This window comes from Triticum dicoccoides, chromosome 1A (genome assembly GCF_002162155.2).
Source record: "Triticum dicoccoides isolate Atlit2015 ecotype Zavitan chromosome 1A, WEW_v2.0, whole genome shotgun sequence".
Taxonomy (NCBI): Eukaryota; Viridiplantae; Streptophyta; class Magnoliopsida; order Poales; family Poaceae; genus Triticum; species Triticum dicoccoides.
The window spans coordinates 67,334,535-67,348,379 of record NC_041380.1 but is presented as its reverse complement, the minus strand read 5'-3'; positions in this window follow the sequence as shown (position 1 = coordinate 67,348,379).

The following is a 13,845-nucleotide window of genomic DNA, read 5'->3' as shown; positions in this document are numbered from 1 at the left end:
ATCCTGGGGACTACGCACACAACCAGGATCAAGAGAATTAAACCATATCTTAGCATCACCCTTTAATGAGAAAGGAAATATTTTAAGGATATAAAAGTAACGAGTTCTCTCATCTTTAGTGAACAGGGTAGCTATATCATTCAATTTAGTAAGATGTGCCACAACAGTTTCAGATTCATAACCATGAAAAGGATCAAATTCAACCAAAGTAATTATATCAGGATCAACAGAGAATTCATAATCCTTATCAGTAACAAAGATAGGTGAAGTAGCCAAAGGAGGGTCAGGTTTCATTCTATCATTTAGAGATTGCTTACTCCATTTAGCAAATAACTTTTTAAGTTCAGTTCTATTTCTACATGCTAAAATAGCTAAAGAAGCATCTTGATCAAATACATAACCCTTAGGAATAGCAAGTGGTTCTTCATCATCACTTTCATCAGTATCATCAGATTCAATATTTTCAATTTCTCTAGCCCTAGCAAGTTGTTCATCAAGAAAAGCACTAAGTGACATAGTAGTATCAGGCATAGAGGTAGTTTCATCATAAGTATCATGCATAGCAGGTGTAGGTGTCGCAAGCTTACTCAAAACAGAAGATGAATCAAGTGCAGAGCTAGATGGCAGTTCCTTACCTCCCCTCATAGTTGAGGGATAGATCTTGGTTTTTGGATCTCTCAAGTTCTTCATAATGATAAGCAGATATATATCCCAAGTGACTCAAAGAATAGAGCTATGCTCCCCGGCAACGGTGCCAAAAAATGGTCTTGATAACCCACAAGTATAGGGGATCGCAACAGTTTTCGAGGGTAGAGTATTCAACCCAAATTTATTGATTCGACACAAGGGGAGCCAAAGAATATTCTCAAGTATTAGCAGCTGAGTTGTCAATTCAACCAAACCTGGAAACTTAATATCTGCAGCAAAGTGTTTAGTAGCAAAGTAATATGATAGTGGTGATAACGGTTGCAAAAGGTAACAGTAGTAAAAGTAATATTTTTGGTATTTTGTAGTGATGATAGCAATAGCAATGGAAAAGTAAATAAGCGAAGCACAATATATGGAAAGCTCGTAGGCAATGGATCAGTGATGGAGAATTATGCCGGATGCGGTTCATCATGTAACAGTCATAACCTAGGGTGACACAGAACTAGCTCCAGTTCATTGATATAATGTAGGCATGTATTCCGAATATAGTCATACGTGCTTATGGAAAAGAACTTACATGACATCTTTTGTCCTACCCTCCTGTGGCAGCGGGGTCCTTACGGAAACTAAGGGATATTAAGGCCTCCTTTTAATAGAGAACCGAACAAGGCATTAACACATAGTGAATACATGAACTCCTCAAACTATGGTCATAACCGGTAAGTATCGCGATTATTGTCACTACGGGGTTAACGGATCATAACACATAATAGGTGACTATAGACTTCCAAGATAGGATCAAGAACACTCATATATTGATGAAAACATAATAGGTTCAGATCTGAAATCATGGCACTCGGGCCCTAGTGACAAGCATTAAGCATAGAAAAGTCATAGCAACATCAATCTCGGAACATAGTGGACACTAGGGATCAAACCCTAACAAAACTAACTCGATTACATGATAGATCCCATCCAACCCATCACCGTCTAGCAAGCCTACAATGGAATTACTCACGCACGGCGGCGAGCATCATGAAATTGGTGATGGAGGATGGTTGATGATGATGATGGTGATGGATTCCCCTCTCCGGAGCCCCGAACGGACTCCAGATCAGCCCTCCCGAGAGGTTTTAGGGCTTGGCGGCGGCTCTGTATCGTAAAACGCGATGATTTCTTCTCCTTGATTTTTTTCTCATCAAAACTCAATATATGGAGGTAGAGTTGGAGTCGGAGACGCAACAGGGGGCCCACGAGGTAGGGGGGCGCGCCCTAGGGGGGCAGGCGCGCCCCCACCCTCGTGGCAAGACGGTGGCCCCCCTGGCCTTCATCTTTGCCAGGTACTTTTCTTATTTTTTGAAAAGTGTCTCCGTGAAGTTTCAGTTCATTCCGAGAATGTTTGATCCTGCACATAAATAACACCATGGTAGTTCTGCTAAAAACAACGTCAGTCCGGGTTAGTTCCATTCAAATCATGCAAGTTAGAGTCCAAAACAAGGGCAAAAGTGTTTGGAAAATTAGATACGTTGGAGACATATCAAGCGACGAAGGAGGAGCTGAATCAAGCTGCAGATATCGTGTCTGGGAAGCCCTTCTTCTTGCGGACTAAGTTCGGAGATGGAGGCCACCACTGTTGCGACACAGGGTTTGACCATAGGCCGAGTGGCTACCGAGCACTACTTTGAAGAAGTTCTTGAAGGCGCTCGTTTGATAGAGGCTCAGTGCTCGAAGAATATTATTTTCCAGTGACATGTATTCCCATTGTACAAACAATGTTTTACTGAATTAACAAGGCTGTATTTATACTTTTACCCGAAAGTACTATGATGCCTCCTGTGCAGCCGTTTATGTATATATGTGTATAACCTGAAAGTTTGCAGTCGTCGGTTTCCGCCCCCACGCATATAATGCGGGGGTGTTTGCAAAAGATGCATATCCACACTTGATCCAATGTCTTGGTCCGTTAAGGAGGTGATAGTGCAGCGAACGAGGCAATCAGACTATATTGCTTTAACACTTTCACTTAGCCATAGGAGTTTGACAGTGGGGCTACTATATAGCCCCTGGTACTTCTGTGCTCGTCCGAATATGGGACGCGTACGTACATGACCAGGAAACGACCCTTCATTAATGCGGAGGAATCCCGAAGATTCTGATGAGTCATCGAGTGGTTGACCAGTCTCTCGCTATATCATGACAGTCAGTTTTCGGCTTTCTCTACTGAGGTGCTCATCTGGATGAACCAGGGCACAATCACAGTAGTTCTCCCAGTGCTACCTTAGCCGATATAACAGAATGTAAGGTACCAAAACGTGGGAGCCGGGCAAACCCAACATTTTACCAAAGACATGATTCGGAGCTGACGCATATAGGGCCAAACTCGCGACGCTGAACACTCCCTAAGGTGTTCGGTCTTTATAACATATACCGGGCTAAACAATGCCCTTAATAAGAAACCCCATGTGTCCAGGTACGTGGAAAATTCTGGCGTGGCCACATGCCAATAACGCCAGCATCCTTCTCGGTTGTGTGGAGTATCTGGAGGATGTGAGCAACAAGAGGCAGTAAAAAAGGTTTACGCAGGGTCTTAATCTAAAAAGAAACCTTTGGGTGGGTCCCTACTGCATGTCTGTGCCTGTGTCTCCATTGTGTCGTGTCCTGGACGGGTGTAGCACGGTTGTCATTTGCAAAAGGAAAGAACTTAGGCGAAAGTTTCCGTGCCAAAAAGAAGAATTGGTTATTGTCAATGAACTATCAAGATTCAAGAGAAGCCTAGTTGAGCCGGGCGGGCCTTGATTACATGCGGGAAGCCCCTGGTATCGTTTATGAGGGTTTGAAAACCAATCTCATGCATATATGATGGAACACCGGATTCGTTTGACCATGTCTGTGGTCTTGACGACCTGCCATTTTTCTGGTTGGTGAGCCCGTCTAGTTTGCGGCTGCTAGAGCCGCCGCATCCTCTTCCGTACATGGGGAACGTTCGGTATTTCCGCTAACAGAGATGATGCCACGTGGACCAGGCATCTTAAGCTTGAGAAAAGCATAATGCTATATTGCGTTAAAACGAGCGAAAGCCGTTCTTCCGAGCAGTGCTTGATAGACACTTCGGAATTTATCAGGAGAACCGAATACTACCTCTAGTAGTAGAGAGCCCGTACAGCGGGCCTCTTGGCCTGGTATTACTCCCTTGAAGGTAGTATTACTATGGCTTATTTGTGTCCGGTCTATCCCCATTTTGCGGACTGTGTCCTGATATATCAGATTTAGATCACTGTCGCCATCCATGAGGACCCGTGTGAAATGGTACCCATTTATTATTGGGTCTAACACCAAGGCCGTCAGTCCTTCGTGCCGGATATCTGTCTCGTGATCCCTACGATCAGAAGTGATCGGGCAGGCCAACCAGGGGTTGAACCTAGGGGTGACGGGCTCTATGGTGCGTGTGCCTCGGAGTGCATGCTTGTTTCTCCTCTTTGTCACATGGATCACGTTTACTGATTTAACCTCTGGTGGGAACTTTTTTTGTCCTCCGGCGCTTTGCTGGCGAGGCTCATCCTCGTCTTCGCTTGGTGTCTCTTCCCCTTTGTGTTGGACGTTTAGCTTACCGGCCTGCTTGAAGACCCAGCATTCTCGATGGGTATGATTTGCAGGTTTGTCTGGGGTGCCATGAATCTGACAGAGTTTGTCAAGAATTTTGTTTAGGCCAGATTGTCCTTCTCTGCTGCCTTTGAAAGGCTTTTTCCGTTGACCTGGTTGGGAGCCCCTGAATCCGGCATTTACCGTCGTGTTATCTGGGCTACATTCTTTAATTCGAGGCTTGTTTTTGTTGCGTCGTGGTTTACCATTGCCATCCCTGACTTCGGATGTGCTTGGGTCGCTGGTGCTGCTACGGGCCAACCAGCTGTCCTCGCCCGCACAAAAGCGGGTCATGAGGCTTGTTAGGGCTTCCATTGTTCTCGGTTTTTCTTGACCGAGGTGTCTGGCGAGCCATTCGTCTCGGACGCTGTGTTTAAAAGCTGCTAAGGCTTCGGCGTCCGAACAGTCGACTATTTGGTTCTTCTTGGTGAGGAACCTGTTCCGAAGTTTTCGGGCGGACTCTCTGGACTGTTGGATTATATGACTTAAATTGTCTGCATCCGGAGGTCGGACATAAGTCCCTTGAAAATTGGCCCGAAAAGCGTCCTCGAGCTCCTCCCAACTTCAAATTGAGTTTTCGGGGAGGCTTTTCAGCCAGTGCCGGGCTGGCCCTTTAAGCTTGAGGGGCAGGTATTTAATGGCATGGAGATCATCTCCACGAGCCATATGAATATGGAGGATGAAGTCCTCTATCCATTCTCCAGGGTCTGTGGTTCCGTCGTACGCCTCTATGTTCACCGGTTTGAATCCCTCTGGGAATTTGTGATCCGACACCTCATCAGTAAAACATAAGGGGTGTGCAGCACCCCTGTATTGGGATGCGCCATGGTGTTCGGACGGTTGTAGTATTCGGTGTTGGTTGTGTACCGTAGCGCGCTTCCTAGATCCATAGATAGATCTGGTTGCGCCGGATTTTTGACGCAAGTTCTCACGTAGATCGTGTGTTGACTTATGCGCGACATTGTTAACCGCTCTATCGCGCTCACAGGGTGGTGGATCCGGCCGGTTGGCCGTATCACTTTTCGGCTGTATGGGCTCTAAGGCCTCATCGTCGAATTCCGGTAATAGCTTGCGCTTTGGATAGCTATTTTTATGGTAACTTCCACCATACTTTGTTACTTTGTTCCACTTGCTGTTGAGCGTATCTTGTGCGAACTTGAGCCTTTGCTTCTGTTTCTTCAGGCTTCTCGCTGTGGCAATAAGCCTTCTGTGGAGGTTTTCTTGCTCCAAGTGCGTTTTCGGGATGATGTGTGCATCTTTGTTCGGACTGTTTTCTTCCCCAGACGGGGTTTGACGAGGCTTATCCTTGGCGTCATCGTGGTCGGACGTCGGATCCGTACTATGTTTGCAATTTGCATCTTGATCGTGCTCTGCCACTGGGGTGGTGCAGTCGTCGTTTCTTCTAGAGTCGACTGGACTGTTATTTCCTCTTGCGCTGTTACCGCTATTTTTGCTATGGCGGGACTTAGAGCGGCGCCGCTGACGTCGGTGCTTGGGTTGCTTCTTGGAGATGTCATCCTCCGCTGTCTCTTTGCCATTGCCCTCTCTGGGTGTGTCCACCATGTATACGTCATGTGATGGAGTGGCGGTCCAGCGCCCTGTGGGCGGTGGTTCCTGTTCGTCTCCTGCATCGTCATCCATACCGTCGATGTCTTCGGAGTCGAAGTAAAGCATGTCGGTTAAGTCGTCGACAGTGGCTACTAAGTGGGTGGTGGGTGGGCAGCAAATTTCTTCGTCATCCGCATCCCATTCTAGCCGGACATAGTTCGGCCAAGGTTCTCCTGACAGTGAGAGAGACCTTAATGAATTTAGCACATCTCCGAAAGGTGAGTGCTGAAATATATCCGCGGAGGTGAACTCCATGATCGGCGCCCAGTCAGACTCGACGAGCACGGATGTGAGCGGCTCGGAGTCCATGGCCGGAGATGAATCCAGTGGTTCGGCGACACGGCTCTCGTAAGGGGTGAAGTCAGTATCTGGCTCTATCTCCACTGAGAGTGTGGCCTCCATGGTGGGGTCTATCCCTCTATTCTCGGATGGCGCGATTTGCTCCGGATTAATGGCCGAAGTAGCTACGGATGCGATCTCCCGAACACTGTCCGACGACAGAGTTACGTCTTGCTCGTCGCGACTGTGCGGCGCATCCGGCATGGGCTCGAATCCGTCGAAGATCAAGTCTCCGTGGATGTTGGCCGTGTAGTTCAAGTTTCCAAATCTGACCTGATGGCTAGGGGCGTAGCTCTCGATCTGCTCCAGATGGCCAAGCAAATTGGCCTGCAGTGCGAAGCCGCCGAATACGAAGATTTGTCCGGGGAGGAAAGCCTCACCCTGGACCGCATCGCTAGCGATGATCGAACAAGCCATCAAGCCTTATGGTGACGACACAGTGGAACTCACAATGAAAGCACCAATGTCGGTGTCAAAACCGGCGGATCTTGGGTAGGGGTCCCGAATTGTGCGTCTAAGGAGGATGGTAACAGGAGGCAGGGGACACGATGTTTACCCAGGTTCGGGCCCTCTTGATGGAGGTAACACCCTATGTCCTGCTTGATTGTTCTTGATGATATGAGTATTACAAGAGTTGATCCACCATGAGATCAAAGAGGCTAAACCCTAGAAGCTAGCCTATGGTATGATTGTCTGTTGTCCTATGGACTAAAACCCTCCGGTTTGTATAGGCACCGGAGGGGGATAGGGTTACACAAGGTCGGTTACAAAGGAGGAGGTATACATATTCGTATTGCCTAGCTTGCCTTCTACGCCAAGTAGAGTCCCATCCGGACACGGGATGAAGTCTTCAATCTCGCATCTTCATAATCCAACAGTCTGGCCAAAGGATATAGTCCGGCTGTCCGGAGACCCCCTAATCCAGGACTCCCTCATTGATCATATCTACTATATGATTCACGCTCGACCTTTTGGTCTCAGTGTTCCGAGGCCATATCTGCATATTCTAGGCTCGTCAAGTTTAACCTGAGTATTCTGCGTGTGCAAAACTGGCTTGCACCCGTTGTATAAGAACGTTGAGCTTATCACACCCAATCATCACATGGTGTCTCGGCACAACGATCTTTTGCAACGATGCATACTCAGGGAGAACACTTGTACCTTGAAATTTTAGTGAGAGATCATCTTATAATGCTACCGTCAATCAAAGCAGAATAAGATGCATAAAGGATAAACATCACATGCAATCAATATAAGTGATATGATATGGCCATCATCATCATCTTGTGCCTTTGATCTCCATCTCCAAAGCACCGTCATGATCACCATCATCACCGGCGCGACACCTTGATCTCCATCGTAGCATCATTGTCGTCTCGCCAACTATTGCTTCTACGACTATCGCTACCGCTTAGTGATAAAGTAAAGCAATCACATGGCGATTGCATTTCATACAATAAAGCGACAACCATATGGCTCCTGCCAGTTGCCAATAACTCCGTTAAAAAACATGATCATCTCATACAATAAAATATAGCATCATGCCTTGACCATATCAGCTCACAACATGCCCTGCAAAAACAAGTTAGACGTCCTCTACTTTGTTGTTGCAAGTTTTACGTGGCTGCTATGGGCTGAGCAAGAACCATTCTTACCTACGCATCAAAACCACAATGATAGTTTGTCAAGTTAGTGTTGTTTCAACCTTCAACAAGGACCGGGAATAGTCACACTCATTTCAACTAAAGTTGGAGAAACTGACACCCGCCAGCCACATGTGTGCAAAGCACGTCGGTAGAACCAGTCTCGCATAAGCGTACGCGTAATGTCGGTCCGGGTCGCTTCATCCAACAATACCGCCGAACCAAAGTATGACATGCTGGTAAGCAGTATGACTTGTATCTCCCACAACTCACTTGTGTTCTACTCATGCATATAACATCTACGCATAAACCTGGCGCTGATGCCACTGTTGGGGAATGTAGTAATTTCAAAAAATTTCCTACGCACACGCAAGATCATGGTGATTGCTACCTCTTGAGCACTTGTGTTGGTTTTCCCTTGAAGAGGAAAGGGTGGTGCAGCAAAGTAGCATAAGTATTTCCCTTAGTTTTTGAGAACCAAGGTATCAATCCAGTAGGAGGCTACGCGCGAGTCCCTCACACCTACACGAAACAAATAAATCCTCACAACCAACGCAATAAGGGGTTATCAATCCTTACACGGCCACTTACGAGAGTGAGATCTGATAGATATGATAAGATAATATTTTTGGTATTTTTATGATAAAGATGCAAAGTAAAATAAAAGCAATGAAAATAACGAAGTATTGGAAGATTAATATGATGAAGATAGACCCGGGGGCCATAGGTTTCACTAGTGGCTTCTCTCGAGAGCATAAGTATTTTACAGTGGGCGAACAAATTACTATTGAGCAATTGACAGAATTGAGCATAGTTATGAGAATATCTAGGTATGATCATGTATATAGGCATCACGTCCAAGACAAGTAGACCGACTCCTGCCTGCATCTACTACTATTACTCCACACATCGACCGCTATCCAGCATGCATCTAGAGTATTAAGTTCATAAGAACAGAGTAACGCCTTAAGAAAGATGACATGATGTAGAGGGATACATTCATGCAATATGATAAAAACTCCATCTTGTTATCCTCGATGGCAACAATACAATACGTGCCTTGATGCCCCTACTGTCACTAGGAAAGGACACCGCAAGATTGAACCCAAAGCTAAGCACTTCTCCCATTGCAAGAAAGATCAATCTAGTAGGCCAAACCAAACTGATAATTCAAAGAGACTTGCAAAGATAACCAATCATACGTAAAGAATTCAGAGAAGATTCAAATATTTTTCATAGATAAACTTGATCATAAACCCACAATTCATCGATCTCAACAAACACACCGCAAAAGAAGATTACATCGAATAGATCTCCACAAGAGAGGGGGAGAACTTTGTATTGAGATCCAAAAAGAGAGAAGAAGCCATCTAGCTAACAACTATAAACCCATAGGTCTGAGGTAAACTACTCACACTTCATCGGAGAGGCTATGGTGTTGATGTAGAAGCCCTCCATGATTGATGCCCCCTCCGGCGGAGCTCCGAAATAGGCCCCAAGATGGGATCTCGTGGATACAGAAAGTTGCGGCGGTGGAATTAGGGTTTTGGCTCCGTATCTGATCGTTTGGGGGTACATAGGTATATATAGGAGGAAGAAGTACGTTGGTGGAGCAACAGGGGGCCCATGAGGGTGGAGGGCGCCCCCCTAACTCGTGGCCTCCCTGTTGGTTGCTGGACATAGGGTCCAAGTCTCTTGGATCTTGTTTGGCGAGAAAATCACGTTCCCGAAGGTTTTATTCCGTTTGGACTCCGTTTGATATTCTTTTCTTCGAAACCCTAAAATAGGCAAAAAACAACAATTCTGGGTTGGGCATCCGGTTAATAGGTTAGTCCCAAAAAATAATATAAAAGTGTATAATAAAGCCCAATAATGTCCAAAACAGTAGATAATATAGCATGGAGCAATCAAAAATTATTGATACATTGGAGACGCATCAGTGATGCATAGCAACGAGAGGGGAGAGTGTCATCTACGTACCCTCATAGACCGTAAGCGGAAGCGTTATGACAACGCGGTTGATGTAGTCGTACGTCTTCACGATCGACCGATCCTCAGTACCGAACGTACGACACCTCCGCGTTCAGCACATGTTCAGCTTGGTGACGTCCCGCGAACTCACGATCTAGTAGAGCTTCTGGGAAGAGCTTCGTCAGCACGACGGCGTCGTGACGGTGTTGATGAAGCTACCGACGCAGGGCTTCACGTAAGCACCGCTACGATATGACCGAGGTGGATTATGGTGGAGGGAGGCATCACACACGGCTAAAAGATCAATGATTAGTTGTTGTGTCTCCAAGGGGTGCCCCCTCCTCGTATATAAAGGAGTGGAGGAAGGGGAGGGGCCGGCCTCCTGTGGCATGCCCCAAGAGGAGTCCTACTCCCACCGGGAGTTGGACTCCCCCCTTCCAAGTAGGAGTAGGAGTAGGAGAGGAAGGGAGATAAGAAGAGAAGGAAAGGGGGGCGCCGCCCCCCTCCTTGTCCAATTCGGACTAGAGGGGGAGGGGCGCGCGGCTGCCTTGGTCGGCCCTCCTCTTCTCCCACTAAGGCCCATTAGGCCCAATATACTCCCCGGGGGGTTCCGGTAACCCCCTAGTACTCTGGTATATGTCCGAAACCTCCTGAAACACTCCCGTGTCCAAACATAGTCGTCCAATATATCAATCTTTATGTCTCGACCATTTCGAGACTCCTCGTCATGTCCGTGATCATATCCAGGATTCCGAACTACCTTCGGTACATCAAAACACAAAACTCATAATACTGATTGTCACAAAACTTTAAGCGTGCGGACCCTACGGGTTCGAGAACTATGTATACATGATCGAGACACGTCTCTGGTCAATAACCAATAGCGGAACCTGGATGCTCATATTGGTTCCTACATATTCTACGAAGATCTTTATCTGTCAAACCACATAACAACATACGTAGTTCCCTTTGTCAACGGTATGTTACTTGCCCGAGATTCGATCATCGATATCTCTATACCTAGTTCAATCTCGTTACCGACAAGTCTCTTTACTCGTTCCGTAATGCATCATCCCGTAACTAAATCATTAGTCACATTGCTTGCAAGGCTTATAGTGATGTGCATTACCGAGAGGGCCCAGAGATACCTCTCCTACAATCGGAGTGACAAATCCTATTCTCGATCTATGCCAACTCAACAAACTCCATTGGAGACACCTGTAGAGCACCTTTATAATCACCCAGTTATGTTGTGACATTTGGTAGCACACAAAGTGTTCTCCGGTATCAGGAGTTGCATAATCTCATAGTCATAGGAACATCTATAAGTCATGAAGAAAGCAATAGCAATAAACTAAACGATCAAGTGCTGAGCTAACAGAATGGGTCATGTCAATCACATCATTCTTCTAATGATGTGATTCCGTTGATCAAACGACAACTCATGTCTATGGCTAGGAAACTCAACCATATTTGATCAATGAGCTAGTCAAGTAGAGGCATACTAGTGACACTTATGTTTGTCTATGTATTCACACATGTATTATGTTTTCGGTTAATACAATTCTAGCATGAATAATAAACATTTATCATGATATGAGGAAATAAATAATAACTTTATTATTGCCTCTAGGGCATATTTCCTTCAGAGTGATCTAACCTACAAGGAGAAACCCGTCAAGATTCTCGAGTTTGCCAGCTGAGTTACACGCAGCAAGGTTATCAAGTTTGGTAAAGTTCAGTGGATCCACCATACCGAGGATGAAGCCACCTGGGAGCGAGAGGAAGACCTACGGAAAGACCACCCACACCTATTTTCTAGCCAACCCGAATCTCGAGGCCGAGATTCATCCTAAGGGGGGTAGGTCTGTAACATGCCAATTTACAATTTGGATGTTTTACATAGGTCATCATATGCACATAATATTTTATTTGCATTTTGGTTGAGATCCTAAAAATCTTAAGCAACTCAAGGACCCAAGGAGAGAGTTGGAGGTTTCACAAATTTCCATATTTGAATTTTTCAAATTTGAAAAGAGGATCAATTTGATTTTAACATTTTTCTCTCCAATTATTTCCAATAATAAAAATAAATGAGAGAAGATAAAATGACTTCTTCAAAAGAGAGGAATATTTGCGGAGAAAAATTAAAATCAGATTATTATTTTATTCGTATTTTATTTGAATTAGAAAAATATGCATTTTTGAAAATTTCATTTTTAGTCTAGAAAAATGTTCATCTTGTCCTAAATATTAGGTTTGGACGGTGAAAATTATTTCTGGTATTTTTAGAAATTTTCATTTATATTTTATTAGGATTTTTCTTTCGGGTGAAATTTATTTAAAAAAACTCCGTCGCCCGACTGGGCCGAAGGCCCAGCCGAGCCGACCCAGCAGCCCGCCCCGCCTTCCTCCTCGCATGGGAGGAGTCCTGTCGCCACCCGACGTTGCCGGAGTCCGAGCCAGACTCTGGGTACGCCACCGCCCGCCCCCTTCCCCAAGTCTTCCCCCCAACCCTTTATAAAGCCACCCCCTCCTCTCCTCACCCCGCGCCGTCGCCGCTGCTCGTCGCCACCACCGCCGCCGCGAGCCGCCGCCGGAGCCCGGCCTCGCCCCGCCAACCTCCGATGCCTCTGGATGTCGCCTTTGTCTCGTCGCCGCGGTTGACCCGTAAAAACCGCACTGGTTCGCCGGTTTATTTTCGGTTTATTTTTAGGGTTAGGGTTTTTCTAGGTTTTTCCGATCTGTATTAATTTGCGGATGTTTGTCCGTTATCCCGCGGTAGCAAACGTTTTCGTTCGTTAGTTTCTTTAGCGAACGTTCGCTCGTTGGGTTTTTCTTTTTATTTTATTTTTCGGCCAGGGACCTATCCACAAATACCTTTAACATAGATTAGTCCTTGATCTTCAAACCCTCGTTACTTTTTAAACGTTTGTCCAAATCCAGTGAAACCAACACCGAAACCTTTACCTTGTACCCCTCTTTCCATATAATCAACTTGAACATGGTTTTGACGAATTAAAATTTGGTTTCAAGCAGATTTGAATTCGAACTTCTTTTGAATGCTGTTTGAGTTTTATAGCTCCGATTTGATTGTTTCTTTTTGCAAATCGAAGCTATTCAGTTGACCTTTTAGTTTGGATCTTTTATCTTGAGTTTTACCCTTGCATCTTATGCTTGAGTGCTTATGTATGCTATTGTTTATTCAAGATAGAGTTTTCGGAGTGCGAAGCGTGCTACTATGAATCACTAGGGTTTTTGGATCGTCAACAAGGCAGGTAACACTTTGATCATATCCCTTACTACCCAGTTTCTATGCATTAGTTTCAATTCTCAAAACACTGCATGAGTAGGACTTGTTTAACATGTGGGTATTGGGAAGTAGTTGATGAGGTAGGAACCTATTACCTTTTTATATCAAACCCTGGGTGTTACTACGTTATGCTTATATTGCTATGATATGCTCGTAGATGTGGTTTGGTTTGAGTGATCCATGATAGATGTGAGAGTTATCTTTAATTAATGGTTAACTTAAGGTGGCTACTTTAATACACATCTGGGTGGATTGGTTGGGGCACCCTGGAGCACCCAGTGGTTGTCCGGGCACCTGGAGCAATCCAGTGTTTTCCTAGGATATCCCCGAGTACCCGTGTGATGATCCTACCACCCGTCACCCAGGCTCAAAGGGATCATAAGATTATTCATGCTAGAAACTTACTTGTGCAGCCCCAAGCCATTATGGGCTCTGGCATAGTTGAGTATGTTGCATGACCTCTTCCAGTGGTAGGCTAGCAGATGTAGGGGATGTAGGTGGTACTGTCTACCCAGAGTAAAGAGTTAATGCTTCTGAAAGACTGTGTCTCGGTCATCCATTTCTCAAACATCATGTAGTGCGAGAAATCCAACGGAGGATATCGAGTCTTGTGGGGAAAAGTGCGCAAACCTATGCAGAGTGTATAAACTAATCATGGTTAGCTGTGTCCTCGGTTATGGACAT